General features: G+C 42.6%; 1 protein-coding gene across 1 annotated transcript in view; it reads right to left on the bottom strand.

Moving 5' to 3' along the window:
• The window catches only part of FSTL3 (follistatin like 3), a 52776-nt gene that overhangs the window by 23923 nt on the left and 13618 nt on the right, over positions 1–15235 (bottom strand). The gene's annotated exons all lie outside the window — the stretch shown is intronic.

Raw genomic sequence — 15235 nt, 5'->3', positions numbered from 1 at the left:
CATGGGTCGGGTGATCGGGAGTTGCAGATAAAGTGGTGGGGTGGAGCTGTAGACACAGGGCTGTGGAAACACAGGGACTGGGGAATGAAGCTGAGAGACACAGGGGCTGGAGAATGAAGCTGAGACACAGTGGAGCATGCTGAGAGACATGGGGTGATGAAGTTGAGGGACTGGTGGGGGGATAATGATGCTGAGAGAAACAGGGGAGATAAGTGGATGGCTGAAGATGGAGAGACAGGAAGATGAGGCTGGAGACAGGGATGTTGCTGGAGCAACACAGGCAAGGATAAGGCTGGAGAGACACAGGGGATGAGTCAATGACCGACTTGCATGTACATACTGGGAGGGGATGGGGCAGTGCTTAAAATGGTCCTAGAGAAGTGGTGGAACTCACCCCCCCTCAGAACTTTTTCAATAAAGGGACAGTACGTGCAGTAGGTGCCCCAAGTAGTGTTAGTGTCCCTTATGTAGTTCCCACAGTAGTGTTAGTGTCCCTTATGCAGTGCCCCAGTAGTGGTGCCCTTTATGCAGTGCACCAAGTAGTGGCAGTGCCCCTTATGCGGTAACCACAGTGGTAGTGCCCCTTACGCAGAGCCCAAAGTAGAGGTGCCCCTTATACAGTGCCCCCAGGAGTAGTACACTCACTATACATAAAATGCAGGTTGCCAAGTATATTAATAATAATAACAATAATAAAAAAATATTTTTTTGCATTGATATATAACACAGATGATAATTAAAAACTAAGAAACAATTCAAGGAATGTACCAAAGTTATAACTGTATGCATAATGCTCTGGTGGAAATTACACTGCATGATTTCTCTGATGAAACAAATAGAGTTCTGTGCAGAACTGTACAATTGACTGCATTATGCTGAAGGTGTTTTCCCATATTACGTATGTTTTTACTATTGTCTAGGCCACACTGAATGTCTGGTATGCTGGTATTCATGCAGTAGGTGGTGTGGTATGCGACTCCTCGTTGAGTCAAAACAACTATACTTGGTATGACATAATTTCAGCTGTCGTATTAAGCATATGTCAAGACTTGAATTATAGACCTCAGTTAGAACATACTTGCCGATATTCAGCTCCCTCCTTCCAGGAGGACGCTGAATGCCTTTGTAGAGCGGGGGGCGTGGACGGACAATGACTAAGTATTGGGGCAAGGCCAGGGGCGTGACCACGCAATCGCATCATCGTGGTCCCGCCCCCTCTTCACAATGGCGAAATTAAAGTCATTGTGAAGCAGGGGGCGGGGCCACGATGATGCGATTCAGAGCAAATCGCGTCACCGTTCCCCCCTGCTGCAGGGGTTTCTATTATTAGTCTAGGGGGGCCGGACGGGTCGGCGGCCGCTGGGAGGCTTGCTTGCCTTTACGGGAGTTTTCTATTATTTAAATCAAACTGAATGTCAGATGCATTTTTTTGTTAGCAATACAAATGTTAATAACTTTTCTTTGGTGTATAAGCGCATCTGGGTGTATGTATGCATAAAGTAAACCTGGATGCATCTGGCCATGTGTATGCACAAGACTGTCAATATAATAAATCAAAAATTCAATCATAATTTTGCGTTAAAGTGGTTTTTTTTATGATTTACAGCATTTTTTGTGTTTCTTCTATTGTTAGAAAATAGAAACTTGATTAAGTTGATGTATTCTATCACTTGTCTGGTGTATATTTCTTATATATAATTTTCTAGAAGGTGCCACATGTTGAGATGCACTGCAGGCCTGCAGTATGCACTTATTACTTCTTCAGTCCACAAAGAATCTGCTTTTAACAAGAGGGAAACTATTGACATCTATGAGGATTCCATATCAACCCAAATGATGAGACTATGAAGGCCAGCTTGTATCTACATAACCGCTATACAATGAACGCTGGCTGTGATGTAGGCAGTGTATCTTATCAACAGCCAACCATCCTTCACCTAGATGTCCGGACCGGATGATTACATCATGAAGCCAGAAACGGCTTTCAGGATTGGAGGAATGAGGTCCGTTTTGGACACTATTTATGAACATTTGTAGACTTGTAATGGACTACGTAATTTGTAATTGCGGCACCCTAGGTGAGCAGTGTTTTAGTAAGTGATGGTTATGTTACTTTGGGGAAGATTTATCATAGCTTGTAGAGAGATAAAGTGGAGAGAGATAAATTGTCTACCAGTCGGCTCCTATCATTTTTTAAACACAGCCTGTAAAATGATAGTTAGAAACTAATTGGTTGGTACTTATCTCTCCCCACAGTTAGAAGCTATTTGGTTGGTACTTTATCTCTCTACAAGTTTTGATAAATCCCTTTTATTTACGAGCGGAATGATGTCAGAGGTCTGTCTCTTTCTGATTGGTGGTCTTTGATATAAATATCAGAACTGTTCCCTACATATCCCTTGTCATTTGCCTTGAAAAAGACCCCTGAACAGGTCAAAACATGTTGGCAGGGTGTGCTGAGTGGATCCACAGCAGTAAATTCAAACTTTCCAGCAGTGAACTCGTACAGACCTGGAGAAGTACCCGAGTTCCCCTGGTTGTATATGAGGTCTTTACATGCCATTTTCTCCATTGCACACTAGTACGGTTTGAGTGTTATCACTCAATTTTCAGCACCCCATCTGCAATTTTGGCGCAGCAGCCAATAAGAATCCCACATATTCTTATTGGGCGCTGCTAACTGCTGCTGGACAGGCCAAAGCGATTGACTGGTCAAGTGTCTGCAGTCGACCTGTCGATCGCTATTGATGCTTTGGCCACCTCTGATCCACCTCTAATCTACTTGATTTATTAAATGGTGCTACACTATATATGTTTTTCCCCACTTTATTGTGTCCTCCATGTGGACAAGCAGAGTCTATCTTGGATTGAATAGAGGTATTGGAACACCTGAGAAAGACATCATTGAAGAGTACTTCTATGGCTGTGTAAGTGTAATACCATAAGGGTACGTCTTGGAATTTTTACACTGTGGTGGACACATAACAAGCTTGCACATGCATTTTCCCTGGTGAAAGAGTTTATTCCAATCACTATTAAATTATTTGGGAACTACTACATTATATACATTTTATTTCCTTCAAGGCTTCCCCTACATTGTAGAAAATTAAAGAACTGAGCGAGAATATTGAAAAAGGAACCTTTTGGCTTCTTAATAAAGGATGGATATTGTTATTTTTTATAGAAACATAGAATTTGACAGCAGATAAGAACCACTTGGCCAATCTAGTCTGCCCTTTTATGTATGTGACATATGTAGCACTTAATTGGGAGTCTTCCCTACCTCTTTGAACTGTATTGTCCATTTAAGTGTTGGGGACACTTACAGTTAGATTCATTTTAGGCAGCTGTTTGTGCAGAGAGGATACTGTTTCTATTTGATAGTTGTATATAATTATCAGTGCACAGCACATCATAACCAGCACTGTCGATTATATAACCAATATATAATCAGCAGTGCTCAGAATATCATTATCAATAGTTTCCATCATATAACCAATATATAATAATCAGTGCTCAGCATATTATATCCAGCAGTGTCCAGCATTTAACCAATATAAAATTAGTGCTTGGCCTATCATAACCAGCAGGGTCCCGAATATAACCAATACATAATCAATAGTGCTCAGCATATCATACCAGAAGTGTCCAGAACATGACCAATATATAATCATCAGGGCTAAGAATATCATAAGCAGCACTGTCCATCATATAACCATTATATAATCATCAGCACTCAGCATATTACTGTACGTATCAGTAACAAGCATGTTCCCTGTTCTACTTAAAAATAAAAATTATAGTATAACAAGATCTACTCAGATGCACCAAAAGGAAATTTAGAATATAAAATTAAATACTCCATCTAAAGTTATACAAAATAATCCAAAATAAAAACAAGAATATAGATGATATTTATATGTATTTATTAACAGTTATATGCCCAAATATTCTGCAGTACATTACAAAGAATATTCAATCATTCACATCTGTGTCCTCATACACCTAAGGGTATATTTACTAAAGTGCAGGTTTTCAGAAGTGGAGATGTTGCCCGTAGCAACCAATCAGATTGTAGCTATTATCTTCTAGAAGGAGCAAGATAAATGTTAAATAGAGTTGGCAACAACTCTACTCCTAAAAACCTGCACTTGAATAAATATACCCCCTAGCCTCAATATGCCATGCGCGTGAGATATACGAGCGTTGCATATAAAATAACCCAGTGCAGTCTCATGGTGTGTTAATAAAGACATATTTTGGGGCAAAAAAGATGCTTGCCGCAAGCAGAGTCGCACGGAAGCTGGTGCGATGAGAGGGGCTGTTTGGTGTGTAGCAATAGTGTATGAGGACACATCTATGCACTAGGTTCAATTATTTGAGAAGTGAATTTACCTATCAGTATGTATTTGGAGAGTGGGAGGAAACTGGAGAACCCAGAGGAAACATGGGAAAAACATACAATCGCCACACAGGCTACTAATACTAATATTACTACTGCTATACTCCTGGCTCTATAGGAGCCAATGTAATCTAGAGGGCTGCCACTAGGTGGGGCCGCAGAGTGCCTAAGGGCTCTATTTACTACAATCCGCATTTTGAATGACGATGCTAGTGTGATTTTACCGACTGAATTCGTATTGCCAATATCACAGGGATTTACTAAAAATCCCTTGCAGGGACAGAGCTTGCAGTAAAGTTCTGTCCCTGCAAACCCCTCTGCATACTTATCATGGTTTTTTTGCAAAAAATACAGTGACAAGTGCCCGAGCATGTGCCGACCAACCGCCGCTAAGCCCCGCCCCGCCACTAAGCCCCACCCCTGCAACCCTTCTGCGGCCCCCCCCTCCCTTTATTACACTTACCGGATCAGTGCTCCGGTGATGTCCTCCGTGGCTCCGGTCAGCTCACATCCCATCTTGCACTGGGACCCAGTCAGCTTTTGTTTTACTATTTTTTTTTTCTTTTATTTACAGTGTATCAGCATGTGGTCTTTTTAGACCACACAGCTGATCACTGGGGCCAGCTCCGGGCTCTGCTCTGCCTTTTAGAGCAGAGCAGTAGTCCAGTAACCGGGGAAGACCCTGGATAACGCCACCTCCAGGTGGCGTTATTATCAGAGGGCTTTCTCCGGTATTTTTTCACAATTTATTTTTAGTAACTTTGGCCAGATCACATTTCCCATTACAATTATGGGAAATGCAATCTGCTTACTAAAAATAAGTGATAATTAGAGGTTGGAGTAGAATTTTACGAATTCTACTCCAATTGCCCTTTAGTAACTTTAGGTGATACTAAAATAATGTGAAAAGGGTGTGAAAACATCCTTTTTCACTTTATTTTAGTAAAAATAATGTTAATAAATAGAGCCCTAAAAGAGACAAGCAGGCAAAAAGGAAACAATTCAGTGGTTACACATGCGCAATGGGGACTGAGAGATGCAGAGGAGCAGAGCAGGATAGTGGGGTAAAGTGCCACAGATTGCTGAGCCAGGGCTGGGCAAGCAACGATGCTTAAGTGGTGCCAGTTGCAAAGAGCCATGGAATTCCCACTGACGACGTACTGGGGACTGCAGCAGAAACACTAGCAGAGTGAGTCTGAGATCCGGGGACAGTGTGATAGTGTGTGCTGGAGGCTACAGCATAGATATGTGGTGGATGTGCGAGATAAATCTAATAAAGGGAGATGTCCCCAGTGAAGCATATTGAATGAATATTGACAGTAATGAGTAACCCTAATATTTACAAGAAACTGAAGGAGATCTGACTATACTGACAGTGTGATATATGTTCTGTAATATTACTATTGAACTAGTGACTCAGTCAGTAAGTATAAAGAGAGGAAGCCATTTTGTGAGAGAATTATAAGCTTATTAAAGTGCACTTTGGGACTAAGCTATTGATTCTATCAAAATCAAATGCTGAAGATAATTGTGCTACTAAAGCTGTGTACACATTAGACAGTCTATTCTGATATATTGGACTATTTGCCAATTTCCAGTGTACGCACTTTTGCGTGCTACCGCGTGTCGTTCTTTGCATCTTCAGATCGCCTACAGAGCAAGACAATCTGAAGATTCGAGGAACGACACCATGATTCTGGGTGCGGCGGGGGAACAAAAAATCGGCCGGTCATACACCAGATCATGTAGTGTGTACGGCCCATCCGATATATTGTCGCTGGGTACACACAGCGGCTAGTGTGTACCCAGCTTAAAAGTGGAACTGTGTTTATTGTGCATTATAACTGGAAAGTAAAACTATTGTTCTCTGGATTCAATTACGACCAGCATTAGAGGCTAATCGTATTACTTTTGCATATTGTGGATTACAAGTACATGTATGTTATAGGACAGTGACCACCCAGCAAGAGAGCACTCCAAAGAAAGAACTTTGTGTTCACTTAAAAATAAATGACTGATCAGTCTGGGGTTTGCTAGTCTGCCGAGTAATAATCCATTTTGCTATTTCATTATATGTGTAATTTGTGAAAGTTATTGTGTGTTGAGAAATTAGTATATTAAAGAAGCTGAGAAACTGCATTTTCCCTAGTTATAGCCAAAGTGGTGCTGCAGAGATTAAGTTAAAGAAGCCTGTTCAACTACTGAAAAGAGTTATTGCCTATTGTCTACTTACTACCGTATTGCTGACTACTGTGTTATATTTCTCATATTTCATCTGTGCCGTGTTGACTGTTATTTTTATGCTGATCATTATTTTTTTCCGTCGTGACCTTGTTAACTCAAGTCCTCTTACACTCCATTAATAACACTTAATAAATCTACTAGATTATTCTATTTATCAAGGTTGAAATGTTATGTAATTTTACTGTGTGTATGGGGCTAGCCTCTCTGCTACAGTGTGAAGTGGATAAGCTTGTGCAGTTGCCAGAGAAGAAAGATTCACTGGAGCTGCCATCTCAGCTGAAAGGTACCATTTAAACCTAACAGATCTGTGCCCACTCTAACACCCGGGTACCACACTACTACACAGGGCTGTAACTAGGGGTGTGCAGAGGGTGCCTGAAGGGCACCCTGCTGCTAGTACAGGATCTCTGCTGCAGTGCCAACCAGAGCTTCCTTTAGACGCTCCGGGAATGCACCCTACCGCCTGTACAGCTGCTAGGAATGTCCTTATCAGTGCTTTCGCAGTGATGTCGGTGAGCTGCGGCACAAATAGTTTTTTTCCATGATAATTACAAGTTCCCTATAGCAGCATATTGATACAATAAGGAATATTTTTTCAAGAGTATGCATGAATTTGCAATTGCAGACACGATAGCCCATCCCAGCGATGAGAAAGAAATAAAGTGATCGTTCATGCAATCACTTTACTTCCACCTGGGTGCCTAATTGCACATGCATGGACATATGGCCACTCTCACTCATCGTGAACAAATTGAGATGTGTATCGCGTTCACTCCAGCTCCCTGGAGAGGAATTACAAGATCCCTCTCCAGCCAGGATTCCCATTAGGAAACAGTAAAGATGGCATTAGCTGCAGCAAGCAAGTTTCAAAAAGCAAAGTTTTTGGAACTTGTTTCATACTGTCCCCATAGAAAATGACGTGGATGGCTCCTGAGAGGGCCGGGGATCTGCTTTCTAGCTTATAACAAACAGGTGATGTCCTTAAACATGCGGAAACAGCCATGTCTGCATGTTTAAAGGGCAAAATTAGCTTGGTAATTAAAAATGCAAAAACTATGCACATTATAATGGTTCACTGTCCTGTCAGAGGAAATAATGCCAACGCATCACCGCAGGCCCAATAAAAGCACTGACTGTATGATGAATATGTATAAGAAAGTACATCTGCAAAAAACAAACAGGGTCAAATAAGTGCTCTCATGCAGAGATTGGAACCCTAAGGTAATTTTTGGTATCCATTTTACCTACAAGCAGAGCCATTGAGAACTGAGACGGGCCCAAGTGCAGGGGCCGTGGCCATTTCCGGGAGGCGTACCCACACCCCCTAATTCTCCCCCAAAAAGTGTGGCACAGCATGCTGCATTGGTGAACATTTGTCCCCCTCAGCAGTAGAACTGACAGGTGATTCTTCTTCTCATGGTACAGAGAGCACTGCAGTTGCTGGTGGGTGTCTTGCTCTAGCAAGGCTGCTGCAGTATGTGTTGAGCCTCCAGGACCCCGCGGCTGCAGCTTTTGTTAATGGCTGTCGGCTGCCCAGTGGCTCTCATTATCAGCCACCAGATGCGGCTGATAATGAGAGGCGTCTAATGGCCTGCCTCAGCAGGGAATCTGCAGCTGATGTGGAGACCCGCCTGTGCTGGTTGTTCAGTAGGCAGATGCAGCTGATGCTTAAGAGCCACCTGATGATCTACCTCAGCACGGTATCTGCTGTTGATGTAAAGAGCCATGGGTGCTGGTTAAATAGCCAGTGGATGCAGCTGATGTAGTGAGTCGCCCAATGACCAGCCTAAGCACTATAAGAATGCAGTTTCCAAGCATTCAATAAGTAGCAATAGAAAAAAAAAAGATGTCTCTCTTGAGAAGGCATTGTACAACACGCTTGTCAGATATGGATATTATGTGGTGTAATGTTCTAGGGGCCTGATGCAGCATTTGCATTGCAGATCTTTTTTCACACTGCACATGCTCCGGAACCAAACATACACAATACGAGTGATCCAGAGTTATACACATTTTAATTGCATCTTCACTAGCAACTGAGTAGGTGTAACTGGGGGTATACGTTCAGAAAGCCGGCGGACGCAATGCCGACCGCCGGCTTCCCAACTGCTTAATCCCGGCGAGGGTTAAATGACAGGCGTCTAAATCTAGACGCCTGTCATTGTACCGATGCCGGGAAACCGGCATCCCGGATGAGCGCGGACATTTCCTTCTCTGTCGGGCTGCCAATGCCGGGATTTGAACCATGCGGCCGGCGGTAAATCATACCGAATGCGTAACTGGGGTGTAGCGGTGCATTAAGTGGACAAAGTTTAATGAGGGCATGTCAACGAAACTGCGTGCTCTGCAGAGTTGAACGGAAGCGTGACTATGCATGTTTTCAAACACATCTTTGGCACCAAGTATAGGTTGCTGCAAGAGAGTGCTGACAATCGTGATGGGTAACATACCAAGGGTGCAATTCAATTCAGCGGGAGTTAAATATCACCTGGAAGTTGGACCAGGAGCTATTCAATTCAATGTGTTGTTTAGTCCAACACTTAAGCTGCGCATCCACTACGCGACCCAGGGAAGACATATTAATCGTACCGTCGTTCCCCATCCCCTGCAGTGCCTACACTGAACGATTAGTTGTTCAGTGTAGGCACCTGCCGTCATCCCTGAACATCGTCAATCTGTCATTATTGGCAGATTGATCGGCATGTTCAGCCGATGATTGATGTCGGAAACGACCAGCGGGAGCGCGCATCGCTGGTCGTTTCCGACATTATTGTGCAAGATTAATGGACGACTGAACAATAACGATATCGATATCGTTCAGTCGTCCATTAATATCACGTAGTGGATGCGCGGTTTTATAAGTTAAGTTGGAGAATGCCGGTTCTCACAACTTAACCTGGGTGTTTAGTCGTGAGAACCAGCATTCTCTGACTTACTGCAAGTGGAGGCCACAGGCTATTAGCGTCGCACTAAGCTGGAAAACAGCCTCTGGACAGCACTTTAGTCGGATTTCTCCTCACACCCTCAGGAGGGTGTAAGAATAAATCGTTTATGCAACCTAACAGTGCGCTGAATTGAATCAGCCCACAAGAGTATAAATAGGGTGGATGTACTACAAGATAAATAAAATTCTGCATGCAGGCACTTATACGTATTGCAATCAGCTCCTCATCAAGTCTAGGGAATGGGTACGGGATGCGGGCGCTCGGAATCCCGGCGGGCAAAATCCTGATGCCGGCATCCAGACAGGGTTATGATACTGACATCTGTCAGTCATAATCCTAACCCTCCCCCTCTCCCTACCCTAACCTCCCCTACCCGGTGCCTGAACCTAACCTCCCCCCCCTGGTGCTTAAACCTAACCTCCCCCTGCCCACACCCTAAATCTAACCCTCCCCCCTCAGTGCCTAACCCTAACCCTCCCCCTAGTGCCTAACCCACTCCCCAACCCCACTACTTACCTTCAGGATGCTGGCGGTCGGGATGCCAACATTGGGATTCTGACAGGCGTCAGGATTTCCGGGCCGGTATTCCAAGCGCCGTCATCCCATGTGATGGGATACTGAACGTATCCAAAGTCTAGAACTGTAATAGTTCACATTGGATTCTTGTTCAACACGTCTTGGTAAATTTACTGATATCTAATATAAGCCATCACTGTACTTTCCTGGATGCGTGAGGGGAGGTAGAAGCTGTGTGCTGTGTGTGAGAACTATACTAAGAGCACCAGCGACCAGTCATGTGTGTCAGCTGTTACATTTTTAGCTGCCAAATGAAATAATTGTATCAATAACAGCTACAATGATGGCAACAAGTTTCTCCTTTGATTGTTTGCTAATGAAAACTTCTATATTGTTCTTTCATTTAAGGCTATCATTTGAATATAAGATTTCTGTGGCAGACTTTTCACCTGGCACAATGTGCCCTTCTCATCCATTAAACAATTCAGTGTATGTAAGTGCGAAGGTAAATCAATTGGGGTGTGTGGGAGCAGAACATGTTGTACTCAGAGGAAGCGGTCATGTTGGAGAGTCAGCTGTTGCTGTCTGTTGGGAATAAAGCATATTGTAATGTTTTTAAAAGAGGTGGACCACCCAAGTAACAAGATTAGAACCTCCAAATATGAAGTGCTGCAACAGCAATTCATAATAATATAATTACATTTTATTTAACAAATAACTGGATTTATCTACTGATATCTTCTATTGCAAACATGTTCTACAGCATATATAAACTGTACAGGGATTTTTTTAATTAGTTTTTTTGTATGGTCCATTAATTGGTAAACTAAATCTGTAATTATTTAATTTGTTTGAGTAGTGCCTTTTTATGTGGGTTGTATAGTGAGGTTACTATAGTGCCTACAGTCACAGAAATACAGCATCTATTATAAGAAAAAAAGACCTGGGGCCAAATGTAATAGGGTGAGAGATTAGAAAATGTGAAAGTTTAGCAGTAAGCTCTCACACTTTTTAAACTCGGTCAATGTCAAAGAGTCTGAGAATATGGAAACTCACATGTTTTTAGACTCAAAAACGCTCACGATTTAAACTCTCATCCAGATGTTTTCCCATTTTGAAGATAAAACTCTCACATTTTCTAAACTTTCACCCTATTACATTTGGCCTCTTGTATTTTGTTCTTTCTTTTTAACAAAGCATTCATAGTGTGTTATGGATGCCTCCCTGTAGCATAGTGTATTGTGTACTTAATGATACATGCATCTCATCATGGTCACACCCTACACTTCAAAATGCCGTTAATTGCGCAATCACAGAATCAGGTGTAGGGCCAAGAAAACCCGAATTACTGTAAATCATCACAGCCTCACCTCTCTCTCTCTCTCTCTCGTCAAAAGTTTGGACACACCTTCTCATTCAATGGTTTTTGTTTATTTAAATTATTTTCAACATAGTACATTAAAACTGAAAACAACAGCACATATGGAATTAAACAAAAAAGTGTTAAACAAATCAAAATATTTTTTAGATTTTAGATTCCTCAAAGTAGTCCCCTTTTGCTTGGATGACAGCTTTGCACACTCTTGGCATTCTCTCCATCAGATTCATGAGGTAGTCTCCTGGAATGGTTTTGAATTAACAGGTGTGCCTTGTCAAGAGTCAATCTGTGGAATTACTTGCCTTCTTAATGTATTTGAGACCATCAGTTGTGTTGTGCAGAGGTAGGGTTAGTAAACAGTGGACACCACTTATTGACTACTGTTGTAATCCATATTATGGCACCAACCACTTAACTCGGTAAAGAGAAACGACAGTCCATCATTACTTTAAGACATGAAGGTCAGTTGACACGGAATATGTCAAGAACTTTGAATGTATCCTCAAGTGCAGTTGCAAAAACCATCAAACACTATGATGAAACTGGCTTTCATGAGGACTGCCCCAGGAAAGGAAGACCAAGAGTTACCTCTACGGCAGAGGATAAGTTCATTAGAGTTACCAGCCTCAGAAACCGCTACTTAACAGCACCTCAGATTAGCGACCACATAAAGTCTTCACAGAGTTTAAGTAGCAGACAAATCTAGACATCAACTATTCAGAGGAGACTGAGTGAATCAGGCCTTCATGGTCGTATTGCTGCAAAGAAGCCACTACTGAGGATGAACAAGAAGAAGAAGAGAATTGTTTGGGCCAAGAAACACAAGGAATGGACATTAGACCAGTGGAAATCTGTACTTTGGTCTGATGAGTCCAAATTTGAGATTTTTGGTTCCAACCACCGTGTCTTTGTGAGACGCAAAGAAGGTTAGCGGATGGTTTCTGCATGTGTGGTTCCCACTGTGAAGCATGGAGGAGGAGGTGTGATGGTGTGGGGGTGCTTTGCTGGTGACACTGTTGGTGATTTATTCAAAATTCAAGGCACACTTAACCAGCATGGCTACCACAGCATTCTGCAGCGCCATGCCATCCGATCTGGTTTGCGCTTACTGGGACCATCATTTGTTTTTCAACAAGACAATGATACCAAACACACCTCCAGGCTATGTAAGGGCTACTTGACCAAGAAGGAAAGTGATGGAGTGCTGTGTCAGATGCTGGTTTGGGATGAGTTGGACCGCAGAGTGAAGGAAAAGCAGCCAACAAGTGCTCAGCATCTCTGGGAACTCCTTCAAGATTGTTGGAAAACCATTCCAGGAGACTACCTCATGAAGCTGATTGAGAGAATGCCAAGAGTGTGCAAAGCTGTCATCCAAGCAAAAGGGGGCTACTTTGAGGAATCTAAAATATAAAACATATTGTGATTTGTTTAACACTTTTTTGTTACAACATAATTCCATATGTGTTCTTTCATAGTTTTGGTGTCTTCAGTGTTAATCTGCTATGTTGAAAATAATTAAAATAAACGAAAACCATTGAATGAGAAGGTGTGTCCAAACTTTTGACTGGTACTGTATATATACATATATATATATATATATATATATATATATATATATATATATATATGGCAGAATAGTTGGGTATGGCACTCCACATGTTCAAAAAACACAAGAAATGTTGCTTCTGCTTTGGATAAAATGCTATAAGCATCAATAAACACATTGGTGTTTCTTCAACATTTGGACCTTGGTGTGCACGACAGTCAAAGATTGCTGGACATGCCCCTGTGACATGTGACCATGCTCCTGTGCGCTCTTGCCACAAATGATAACCCTAAAATCAGCCTTAACATTAAAACCACCTACGTAATATTGTGTAGTTTCCCCACATGCCTTTTGACAAAACAGCTATAACCCACTGAGACATGGACTCCACAAGACTTCTGAAGCTGTTCTGTGGTATCTGGCACCAAGCAGCTAGCAGCAGATTCTTTAAGTCCTGTAAGGTCTTAAGTCCTGTGAGGTGTGAAGTGGGGCCTCCATTGCTTGGATTTTTTTCCAGCACATCCCACAGATGCTCAATCAGATTGATCTGGGGAGTTTGGAGGCCAAGTCAATACCTTAAACTCTTTGCCATGTTCCTCAAACCATTACTGTGAACAACTGTGGCAGAGTGCAATTTCCTGCTGAAAGAGACCATTGGAAATACTGTTGTCATGAAGGGGTGTGTTACACATGTCACCTTACTGCCATCTGTGTCTCCACTGGCTGCCAGTAGCATTCCTGAGTCCTGTCGTCACTTATCTGTAACTGTGGCTGGCTTTCCACTCCCAGCAGTTCCTGCAGTTCTGCATCAAGAGTGTTGCCATATTGGACTGTGTAACATGATCCATTATGTCTAACCAGCTACCAGTACTCTGAGCACATGTCTTACCCAGCCTATCAACACTTAGGGTGCCATATTTAAACTAATAACATTGCCAGTACAACGTATCTCTCTCAGGATCAGTACCCAGGCTCTTGTTTTGGTACCTTCTCCAGTATTGCTTCATGGCATTCTGCTCCAGTGCTATCCAGAAAACTGACTCCAGAATTGCTTCATGGCATTCTTCTACAGTGCTATCCAGAATACCTGCTCCAGTATTTGATTCACAAACATTCTGCCTCATTGAATTCCAGCACACTTACTCTAGTAATTACTTAACAAGCATTCTGTCTCAGTGTGTTCTAGCACCCCTGCTCTAGTAATTGCTTCTCAGCATTTCTCTCCAGTATTATCCAGTAAACCTGCTCCAGTATTGCTTTGCTGCCTGCTCCATTAGTGCTCCAGTACTAAGTTCCAGTGTTTCCTGCAGCCTGCTTCAGTTGTGCTCACGGAACCCAGTTCTAGTATAACTGTAGTCTGCTCCAAGGTATCCTAATTACTGCTACAACCATGGGCTTACCTGTTAGCCTGCACCTGTTCTCTATACCAGTTTTGCTAATCACTCTGCAGCATCAGCCCTCTACTATTCCTAGTGGCCTGCTTGAGGAATAGCATAATTAAGCTATTCAGCTTCATTCACACTCTAGCACATACAGCTAGATCCGAATCAACAAACCCCTAGTGCGGTGACAGAATGCACTTGGCCTCTAACAATGTTTAGGTATGTGGTACTTGCCAAAGTAACATCCAAGTAAATGCCAGAACCCAAGGTTTCCCAGCAGAACATTGCCCAGAGCAACACACTGCCTCCTCCAGCTTGCTCTTCCCATAGTGCATCCGGGGGCCATCTCCTCCCCAGGTGAACGTTGCACCCATTCGTCCACATGATGTAAAAGAAAACGAGATTCATCAGACCAGGCCACCTTCTTCCATTGCTTTATGGTCTAGTACTGATACTTACTCACTGATTGTAGGGGGTTTAGTGATGGACATGGATTAAGCATGAGCACCCTGACTGGGCTGAGGACCAGACGGGCTAGCCTTAGCTTCCCACACACATCAATGAGCCTTGAGCACCCATGACCCTGTAGCCAGTTTACCAATTGTCCTTCTTGAACCACTTTTAGTACTTACCACTGCATATCGGGAGCACCCTAAAAGACCTGCTATTTAAGAGATGATCTGACCCAGTCGTCTAGTCAACACAAATTGGCCCTTGTCAAAGTTACTCAGATCCTTATGCTTGCCTATTTTTCCTGCTTTCAACACATCAACTTCAAGAACTGATTGTTCATTTGCTTCCTATTCTATTATATTATATTTT

Source organism: Taudactylus pleione, unplaced genomic scaffold (assembly GCF_031769625.1).
Source record: "Taudactylus pleione unplaced genomic scaffold, aTauple2 ptg000044l, whole genome shotgun sequence".
NCBI lineage: Eukaryota > Metazoa > Chordata > Amphibia > Anura > Myobatrachidae > Taudactylus > Taudactylus pleione.
Note: the sequence above shows the minus strand (reverse complement) of the source record. Positions and strands in the feature narration are given on the sequence as shown.